The sequence below is a fragment of the Chiloscyllium plagiosum genome, chromosome 23, assembly GCF_004010195.1.
Source record: "Chiloscyllium plagiosum isolate BGI_BamShark_2017 chromosome 23, ASM401019v2, whole genome shotgun sequence".
Taxonomy (NCBI): Eukaryota; Metazoa; Chordata; class Chondrichthyes; order Orectolobiformes; family Hemiscylliidae; genus Chiloscyllium; species Chiloscyllium plagiosum.
Window position 1 is genome coordinate 1465595 of NC_057732.1, and position 10874 is coordinate 1476468.

General features: G+C 41.5%; 1 pseudogene; it reads left to right on the forward strand.

The window, feature by feature from the left end:
- Positions 1 to 2645: 2645 nt before the first annotated feature.
- Positions 2646 to 10874, forward strand: part of LOC122561438 — a 10501-nt pseudogene continuing 2272 nt past the window's right edge.

A 10874-nucleotide genomic window follows, 5' to 3' on the forward strand; every position in this document is an offset into this window, starting at 1 on the left:
CTACTCTCTGGAATGAACAAAGGGAGCAGATAAGTGCTTCAAGATTCCCTCTAAGCCACTTGCCATCCTAACATTGCCATTCCTTCAGTGTCAATGGGCCCAAAATGCTGGAATTCCTTCCCCAGTGTCATTGTGGATGTATCTACTCCTCAAGGATTGCAGCAGTCCAAGAAGATAGCTCACCATTACCTTCTCAAGGGTAACTCAAGATGGGCACTAAATGCAGCCACACCAACTGTGCCCACATGCCGTGAGCATACTTTTAAGAAAGGGAGCGACATGCTTTTACTAAAATAACATCTCAATGTATCTTGCTCCCTTCAAAGATTTGTGTATACATGTTATCCACAAAACCCCCAATGCTCCAAACCCCTCTGTTAAATATGTTTTTTTTGAAACATGTCTCTTTCATTGTGTCTCCCCATTTTTCCGACAAAAATGTGTCATTTCACACTTCTTGGTATTAACATTAATCTATTATATTTTGGCTGACTTCAACAGTCTCTGGCGGAAGTGGGTACTGCAGATGCTGGAGATTAGAGTCACGATTAGAGTGGTGATGGAAGAGCATAGCAGCATCCGAGGAGCAGAAAAATTCCTGATGAAGGGCTCTTCCAGCACCACTCTAATCTTGACTTCAGCAGTCTACGACCTCCTGAGTATCTTATTAATTGTCTACTATCTTTACAAGTTCAGTTGCAAACCTGAAATTATACCCTCAATACTGAAATTATACCCTAACTACTGAAATTATATCCTAACCACTTAAATTATACCCTAAATACTCGAATCCACGTCTCTCATATCTATCAAACTGATTTGATGCAGATATTCAAAATATAATGTGGATGTGGTGGTGGTGTTACATAGAACGTAGAATATTACAGCGCAGGACAGGCCCTTTGCAGGTTGCACTAACCTGTGGAACCAATCTGAAGCCCATCTAACCTATACTATTCCATTTTCATCCACATGTTTATCCAATGACCGTTTTAATGTTGGCGAGTCTACTACTGTTGCAGGCAGGGCATTCCACGTCCTTGCTACTCTCTGAGTAAATAACCTACCTCTGATATCTGTCCTATATCTATCACTCCTTAATTTAAAGCTATGTCCCCTCATGCTAGCCATCACCATCTGAGGAAAAAAGCTCTCACTGTCCACCCTATCTAAACCTCTGATTATCTTACATGCCTCTACATACAAGTCTGGGGTGGACAAATTTAAAAATCATACAACACCAGATTATAATCCAACAGGGCTACTTGAAAGTGCAAGCCTTTGGAGTGCTGCTCCTTCATCAGGTAGCTAGTGGGGCAGGATCATAGGACACAGAATTTAGAGCAAAAGATCACAGTGTCATACAACTGATGCAATATATTGAAAATAACCTAGATTGCTGTTAAGCCTTTTGTGACAAAGTTAAAAACCACACAACATCAGGTTATAGTCCAACTGCAATCTAGGTTTGTTCAATGCATCACATCAGTTGTATGACACTATGACATTTTGCTTTAAATTCTGTGTCCTATGATCCTGCCCCACTAGCTACCTGATGAGGGAGCAACACAGGGTGGCATGGTGGCTCAGTAGCTAGCACTGCTGCCTCACAGCACCAGGGTCCCAGGTTCGATTCCAGCCTCGAGTAACTGTCTGTGTGGAGTTTGCACATTCGCCCTGTGTCTGTGTGGGTTTGCTCTGGTTTCCTCCCACAGTCAAAAGATGTGCAGGTCAGGTGAATTGGCCATGCTAAATTGCCCATAGTGTTAGGTGCATTAGACAGAGAGAAATGGGTCTGGGTGGGTTACCCGTTGGAGGGTTGGTGTGGACTGGTTGGGCTGAAGGGTCTGTTTCCACACTGTAGGGAATCTAATCTAAAAGAAAGCTAGTACTTCCAAGTAAACCCGTTGGACTATAAACTGGTGTTGTGTGATTTTAACTATATTCAAAATATTCTATCTTCCTGGATATTCGTTACATTTACTTCTTGCTGCTTGTTTAATATCTGCATGGGAAATAGATCAAGTCTGAGAATATCTCCATCAGGAATTTGGCAGAAGAGTCAGTTTTTGACACCCAGGAGATTAAGAATGGAGAGCTGAAATGGAACATGATTTTTTCTGAAATTGATGAGCTGAATTGAATGAGCATTCTGAAAGAAGCAATGCTATCTTTCAGAAAGTGAATGAAGATTAAAGCCGGAGATGGTGAAAACAGCTGCAATTTGCTAAGCTAAAAATAGATCTTTCTCATCCAACAGAGATTTTCGAAATGGCAAGCATCATTGTGAATTTTCTTGCTGTGTGTTCCTCTCAGTACACTTTCAGTAGATGCCAGATACTGTGTTTCATTAAACTATGTACCAATAGATGTTTATTTGAGCATTGTAATGATAATCAGCAACTTTAAACCAACCATTAAATCTAGTTAACTATTGCTTTGACTGTGGGCAACACACATCTATGAGGCTGACATTAACTCTGCTCCTGTCTCCACATATGTTTCTCTAGTGCAGTGGTTATTATGTTTGCCTGGGCAACACAATGGCTCAGTGATGAGCACTGCTGCTTCACAGCACCATGAACCTGCGTTTGATTCTACCCTTGAGTGACTATGTGGAGTTTGCACATTCTCCCTGTGTCCGCATGGATTTGCTGCTGCAGTTCAAAGATGTTCAGGTTAGGTGGATTGGCCATGCTAACTTGCGCACAGTATCCAGGAATATGCAGACCAGGTGGATTAGCCACAGGGATCTTGTAAGGGAATGGGTTTGGGTGGGGTGATTTTTTGGAGGTTTGGTGAGGACTTGATGGGCTGAATGGCCTGCTTCCACACTGTAGGGATTCTATGAATCTGCCTGCTGATCTTCAGCATTTTCTGATTTTAATTCAGATGGCATCTGCTGTATTTTGCTTTACAGTCGACTGAAGAAAATAGATAGAGCTGCATTTTTAAAAAAATGTCTTTCGTAATCTCGTGTCATCTCAAGGTGTTTTACAACCAAATGTTTTTGCACAATACTACAGTCTTTTTTTATTCGTTGACCACTTTTATTGCCCAGAGTCATTGCTGTGGGGTCACATATAGGTCAGACCAGATACAGATGGCAATTTCCTTCCCTAAAAGACATTAGTAAACCAGACCATTTTAACTGACAACTGTTTCCCCAGCAATCATCAGACTCTTAATTCCAGAATATAATTGAATTCAAATCCCATCACCTACCATGGTAGGACTTGAACCCAGGTCCACAGAACATTACCAGGGTCTCTGGAAATAATAGCCCAGTAATAATACCACTAGGCCATTACCTATCCCAATTACAGCACAGCAGTCTGAGATGTGAAATTGGTATCTCTTATGCCTCTGAGTCCGAAGACCTAGCTTTGAATCCCAGTCCAGAACCTGAGGCCACTGGTATGAGCGGGGTGGGGCAGGAGGTGTCGGTGTGTTTTGGTGCCAGACTCCAGCTCAGAGAAGTGGGGTGGTTTAGTTGCTGTGACCTGCTGCCAAGTCTAAAAAAGTCTTTTGTATGAATGAAGGAGCAGGATATAATGCTTGATCAGCATTGTGGTGATCCCTTTCTTTTATTCATTAATGAGACATGGGTGTTGCTGTTTGGGCCAGTGTTTATAGCCCATCCCCAGTTTCCCTTGAGAAGGTGGTGGTGAGCACCCTTCTTGAACTGCTGCAGTCCATGTGTCATAGTTTGACCCACAATGTCCTTGGGGAGGGAATTCCAGGATTTTGACTCAGCGACAGTGATTTCCAAGTCAAAATGGTGAGTGGCTTAAAGAGGAACTTCCAGGCAGTGTTGTTTCTATGTATCTGATGCCCTTGTCCTTCTAGATGGAACCAGACATGGGTTAAGAAGGTGCTATCTGAAGATCTTTGGTGAATTTCTGCAGTGCATCTTGTAGGTAATACACATATAACTTACCAAAAGCTGAAAGAGAAAGCTACTACTATAATGTAAGAGTCTAAATTAACAATTTGTCTCCCAAGTAATTAATTCCAACTTGCGCTTGTTTCAGTTTGTACAGAACTCTATCCTGGTGAAAAGATTAAAGTGCAGTCTTTGACCTATGCTGACGAATTCTTTTTTAATGCCAGGAAGAAGTTTGCAGTGCTCTCTGAGGCAATGTTGCGTATGTTTGGTGCATATGGCTCTAGTGGTATTAATCAGGTTTGCACATGGAGAATGTTATTCCAATAAATTCCATTGACTGTATGTTTCTTGTTTCGATGCTTCTATGATCTCAAAATTGATACCAGTAGGACAGGTTGCAAAGACACATGGAATGTGATTTCACGGTACTTCTAGTATAAAGGAGATCATTCATCATTTGCCAGATATGCTCAGTCACACTATATAAACATATCACCTGGGTCTTCACAGCAGAACCTTTTGTTCACTAAGAGATCCCCAATCTGCTGATATTGCTGTTTATATGTGGGCTGTGTTGTCAGGTCATGTACCACACCCTTAACAATGCACAGAGCAGTTCGGTCCAACTCACCTTGTACATTGCTGCAAGACAACCTAGGTAACAGTAGGCAAGAGGTCCTGTTTGGGGAATATCAAGGACTAGGCACCAAAGAAGTGACCTCAACAGTTGTAATCTCTGGATTATTACCTAAACCACATGCAAATTGACAAAGAGATAAGAAGATTAGAGAAGCAAACACTTGGCCAAAGTAATGGCGTGGGTAAGGGGGAGGTGGGTTCCATTTCATGGGGAACTGGCATCAATATTGGGACAGGAGGGAATGTAATGTACCATCAGAATGGGTTCCACCTGAACCAACCTGAGACCAAGATCCTAGTGGAAAGGCTAAATAGGGTGGTCAAGGACTTTAACCTAGTTAAAGTGGGGCAGGAGACTCAAGAGAGATTATTAAAGGTTCCAGAAAGGTCTATAGGACAGAGAGAATGGAAGGCTCCAGAATTTAATTTCAGGCACAAGAAAATAAGGAGACAACTTATTTGTGGGCGGCACAGTGGCACAGTGGAACAGTGGTTAGCACTGCTGCCTCACAGCGCCTGAGACCCGGGTTCAATTCCCATCTCAGGCGACTGACTGTGTGGAGTTTGCACGTTCTCCCTGTGTCTGCGTGGGTTTCCTCCGGGTGCTCCGGTTTCCTCCCACAATCCAAAGATGTGCAGGTCAGGTGAATTGGCCATGCTATATTGCCCGTAGTGTTAGGTAAGGGGTAAATGTAGGGGTATGGGCAGGGCGGTGTGGACTTGTTGGGCCGAAGGGCTTGTTTCCACACTGTAAGTAATCTAATCTAAAAAAAAACTATGAGAAGGAGTCAGTCAGGGCAGGACTGAGGGTGGTGTACTTGAAGGTATGCAGTATACAAAACAATGAACTTGAAGCGCAGATTGATATTGGCAGATAAGATTTTGTGGACATCACAGAGATATGGCTGCAAGAAGACCAGGGCTGTAAGCTAAATATCCGAGGATACACATCCTAATGAAAGGAGAAACAGATGGGCAGAGGGGGCTGGGTTGCCTTGTTAATAAGAATTGAAATTTAATCAAAAGCAAAAAGCAATATAGAGTCAGAAGGCAATGTGTGTGGGTAAAGTTGAGAAACTGTCAAGGAAAAATACCCTGATGGTACTTTTATGCAGGTGTCCTAGCAGTAGTCAGGATGTGGAACAGAAATAAATCAGGAGATAGAAAAAGTATATAAGAAAGACACGATTGCAATAATCATAAAGGATTTCAATGCACAAATTAACTTGGAAAATCTGGCTAGGAGCAGATTAGGAACAATAAAACAAGTTGGTGGAATGTCTACAAAATAGATTTTGAAGTAGCTTGTGGTAGGGCCTATGAGGGAACAGGCAATTCTGGATCTGCTGATATAAACTGAGGCAAAGTTGATTAAGGAGCTTAAGGTGAAGGTCTACAAAATCATGAGAGGTATAGACAGAGTGAATAGCAAGAAAATTTTCCCAGAGTGGGGGACTCAATTATTAGGGGTCACGAGTTCAAAGGGAGAGGGGAAAAGTTTTGGGGAGATATGCGTGGAAAGTTCTTCACGCAGAGGGTGGTGTGTGCCTGGAACGTGTTGCCATGGAGATGGTAGAGGCGGGCATGATAGCGTCATTTAAGATATATCTAGACAGATACATGAATGGGCAGGGAGGAGAGGGATACAGACCCTTAGAAAATAGGTGACAGATTTAGATCGAGGATCTGGATCAGCACAGGCTTGGAGGGCCGAAGGGCCTGTTCCTATGCTATAATATTCTTTGTTCTCTGTTCTTTGTTGAACCCCCATAGAGACCGTGCAGTTTGAGAGGGAGAAGCTGGAATCAGATGTAACGTATTACAATTAGGGGAGGAAAAAGGGAGCAAGAGAGGGACAAAAAGACAAAAATGGCTGATATCAGGGAGGTTTACGCCAGCAAGCTACACGTGAACTATGACTGATTGAAAAGGAGTCAAATTCCTCTAGCAATTAAAGTTGTCCTGTTGTTTTTTAACTTCCCAGTTCCCGGACAGTCATGCCCCATATATTTAGCTGCACAGTTGATGAATGGTGAAGACCCAAGTGCAGTCGAGTATCTGAGGAGCAGTGTACAATCAACTTGAGTAGGCCTAGTGGAGGGAGAGGGAAAAATGCAGGGTGAAGTATAAGGTGAGTTGAATGCTGATTATTTTAAGTCCTTATTGCAATAAACATTGCAATTATTATTTTATTGTAACTCTGTGATATTAGACTATAAGAACAAAATTATAATGTACAGCCTGTCATTTTCATTTGACTCTTGACAGGAACACATCAGTTGAAAAACTGGATGTGTTTGTCATTTAGTGTCTCAGTGGTGACACTGTTCTCTTCAGCAGAAGATACAAATCCCACTCCAGAAATGGAAACCCTTCATCTTGGTCGACACTCCAGTGCAGCACTATTAGAGGCACTATCTTTCAGGTTCCATCTGTCTACAGGTTTAGATTTAAATATCCTATGGCACTACTGAAGAACAGGAATATCTTCAATTCTGGCAGAATCATTTTGGTTCCCCATGTACAGGGAATGGGACGATAAAACGATAATCAGATGCATGCTTTCAAGTCCTGAGCATATAAATTAGTTGGTGTTTCAACACTTTTATGGAAACCATAAATGCAGAATATAATGGCTTCGAGAGAAAAATTCAGCAGTTGTTTGTGGAAAGCAAAATTGCTCTAATGTTCTGTCTGAACAGGACAGGCCTCACAAATACGTGACAATAGCACCCTCTGCTGAATTACTTGTTGGAAAACATCAATTCACCCTCAGCACAAGGAATTCTTTTTTTGTTCTGTTCCATACAATTCTGACTTTTTGCAAATAAAAACAGAAGATGTTGGAAATACTCATCAGATCTGGCAGCATCCATGGAGACAGAAAAGGAGGTAACATTTTGAGGCTATGATGACTTCTTCAGAAAGGTTTAGTAAGTTGTTTTTCAGAGGAACAAGTAGAGATGAGACCCCTCCTTGCACATTATGAATGGTATCTCCGATAAATGTGACTCAGTGGCTCTTTTCTCCTGCGAGACCTTACCATTACCTTACCAAGCTCCACATAGACAGCCTGGATTATGGTGCATCTCACAACCCACTCCTTACTCCTATTAAAACTTCAAATTGAATCGTTCATTTGGAAAGATCCCTCGGCAAACAAACAGGCTAAATCAAACTGCAGCTGAATATAGTACTTGGTCAAAAAATGGATCATGATAGATCCGTCAATCTCATGCACAGAGAGTTTGAGCTCCTTTCAAACACAGCAAACTTCGTTTTAAGTGACAATCTGTGAACCAGCACTCTTAATAAACTGTCAAAAATTATATACCTGAAATATCTTGAAGTTTACTGCATCAGTTCATCGAATAGTTTTAAATTTATTTACCTCAATGTAGATATACAATGTAGATGACCGCGTGAAATATCAACAGTTGAGTCAATTTCTCCTCAAATAATGTGATCTCAGCGATGTCTGAGTAGCAAGTTAAGGGTGTATGTGAGAAGGCTCCCTGTCAGTACATTTCATTTAAGGCAAAGTTGCATTATTATTTAATTGATTGTGCTGTAAATAAAGCATAACAGCGATGTGTATACTCCCCTGCATTACATCTCTATTGCTTAGTGGTTATTTTTACATTGATTATATGGACCTCTTGATTATTTGGATTATTTGATCAATCGGCAAACTCCTGCTGCCCTAGGTACTAGATAATAAAAAGTTTACTGGTATATGTAAATAAGACTTTACCTGATGAGTGTGCATTCTTCTTTAATCATTGACCTTCAAAGATACCACAAAGAGTGACAGTAAGTGTCATGGTATTCTGCTTCCTCAAAAACTTACGACATCAATGCATTTTCAGCCAATGAAGTCAAAGTTTTACACTTTGCAAAAACAAGCTAGATATTCCAGGTAACTTCTTTATGGAGACCATTGAGAGTAATTGCCGATACCTTAGTCCATGAAACGATCAAATAATAAATAGGATAATCTCTAAATGTGCTTGTCGTCAACTCGCATGGAAATGCTGCGGAATTTATTCCTGTGGTCTTGAATTGCTTGCATTTCAGGAAGAAACACTTACCTTGAAAATAAATATGTTTCTCTTTTACCTAGAAAATTGAAGCTCGACATGACATTAAAATGATGATTCCATTCAACGGAGGAAATGTAACTGGGCAGATCTTTAACATTCAGAAAATTGCAGTCAGCTGGAGGTGGACAGCATGGCTTCAGATGTAATAGCTAGATAAATAATTCATAATGGTAAATAATCACAATGTCTGCTCAGAAACCGACACAATTACTATCTTGGACTTGGCAAATTGTCTCTGCACAGGTTGAGGCACTGATATGTCTCAGTAATTTAGACATTTCCTGAGTTCATTCTCTTTTTTGGATGCCCCAGAATTTGCTTCAGCAGGGCATCTCACAGCATGTTCCATGATTTCAATTGTTCTTCAGCCTTTAGCTCCAATTATTCCTAGCTGGACATTCAAATTGGTAACAGCAAGATCAACAGGATATCTGGTGGTTGACAGGACCAATGGCTCACCTCTCCACTGATTAAAACAAAATGAACGATGCAGAGAGAAATGGGGAAATTAGTCAAATTAGATAAGGATAAAGCAACCTAAGTGAACCAAGAATTGAATTGAGAGGGAAAAAAGAAAGGCAATTCAACATTTAAAAGGTCTTTAGGAGCTCAACAGGACACCCTCTGGTATGAAACACCAAATTTAATAGCTCTTTCTAAATCTTGGTGGTTCAGTAGCATTGCAAAACGCAAATCAAGGCATTCAGAATGTCCTTGCATCATGCAAGACCAGTCCAATCCTGAGCATCCCAGAAGGAAAGCCAATCATGAGTCCCAGTGGCAGCTCATTGTTTACAAACCTGCTTAAATTATTTTTAAAAAAGCCAAAATAAGTCACAGTCTAACAGGGGCAGTTGGATTTTCAGCATGGATTTGATAACATTTCTAAAGTAAAGATTCAAGGAATTGACCAGGAATTTGGACTTTGTGTTTAACACTGCAGCTTGAAAGGAGAAGGTGAAAGCAAATACAGTTCCATCGTGAGCAGCAAGAAATTGTTTCAAAGACACTTTATACTTTATAAGTATTGAAGGATTGTGTAAAATAGATTTATTTCAAGTTTTGCAGAAAAGCTTAGAATGTTGAGAAATCATGGAACATTTGCTGTGGACATTTGGGATTGTATTTAAACAATGCTTTCTGTAACTGACATGATTGATTATAACTGCTTGCATTTCTGTAGACCTTGCTAAACCCGGTTTAAACAGTGACTGGGTAGGGGAGGTACTTTAGTGGAGTGTATTTTGGTAAAATGTAGTGTTATGTAAATAGAGTGTAATTGTTGATTTTGGGGAAGGGTTGTGATCACAGTTACCTAACATAGGCAGCCTATGATTGGTTTTCTGACAGTTTATTGAGCTTAGATATGTTACGTTGACAAAGACGGGAAGTATACAAGCTGTGACAGATGAAAATGCTTCACTGACCCTGGTGCCATTCTGCAGAATGAGAGAGTAGAGTTAATGCACTCCAACATCCCAGTGGTCCTTGGCCTTTTGTGGTAGTCTGTGAGGTCTCAAGTAGGTCTCGATACAACAGTTTTTGTTCTTCCCTTGGGCTAATATAAGGGAACTCCTGATCTTTCCTGGGTGGCACTGCTGCCTCACAGCGCCAGAGACCTGGGTTCAATTCCCACCTCAGGCGACTGACTGTGTGGAGTTTGCACATTCTCCCTGTGTCTGCGTGGGTTTCCTCCGGGTGCTCCGGTTTCCTCCCACAGTCCAAAACTGTGCAGGTCAGGTGAATTGGCCATGGTAAGTTGTCCATAGCATTAGGTGCATTAGTCAGAGGGAAATGGGTCTAGGTGGGTTGCTCTTCGGAGGGTCGGTGTGGACTTGTTGGGCCGAAGGGCCTGTTTCCACACTGTGAGTAATCTAATCTATAACATGAGATGGTGTGGCTCATCTCCCTGAATCTTCTTGCCCGTTCGTCCCCTCCTGTCCCTCTTCATTTGTCTTACTTCGGCTGCTGGAGTTCTGACAAAGGCTCACTCGAAATGTTAACTCTACGTTTTCTCTCCACAGATGTTTCCCAGACCTGCTGAGTTACTCTAACAATTTCTATTTTAGAATCCTACAACAATGGTAAGGTCCTAGGGAGTGTTGCTGAACAAAGAGACCTTGGAGTGCAGGTTCATAGCTCCTTGAAAGTGGAGTTGCAGGTAGATAGGATAGTGAATGCGGCGTTTGGCATGCTTTCCTTTATTGGTCAGAGTATGGAGTACAGGAGTTGGGAGGTCATGC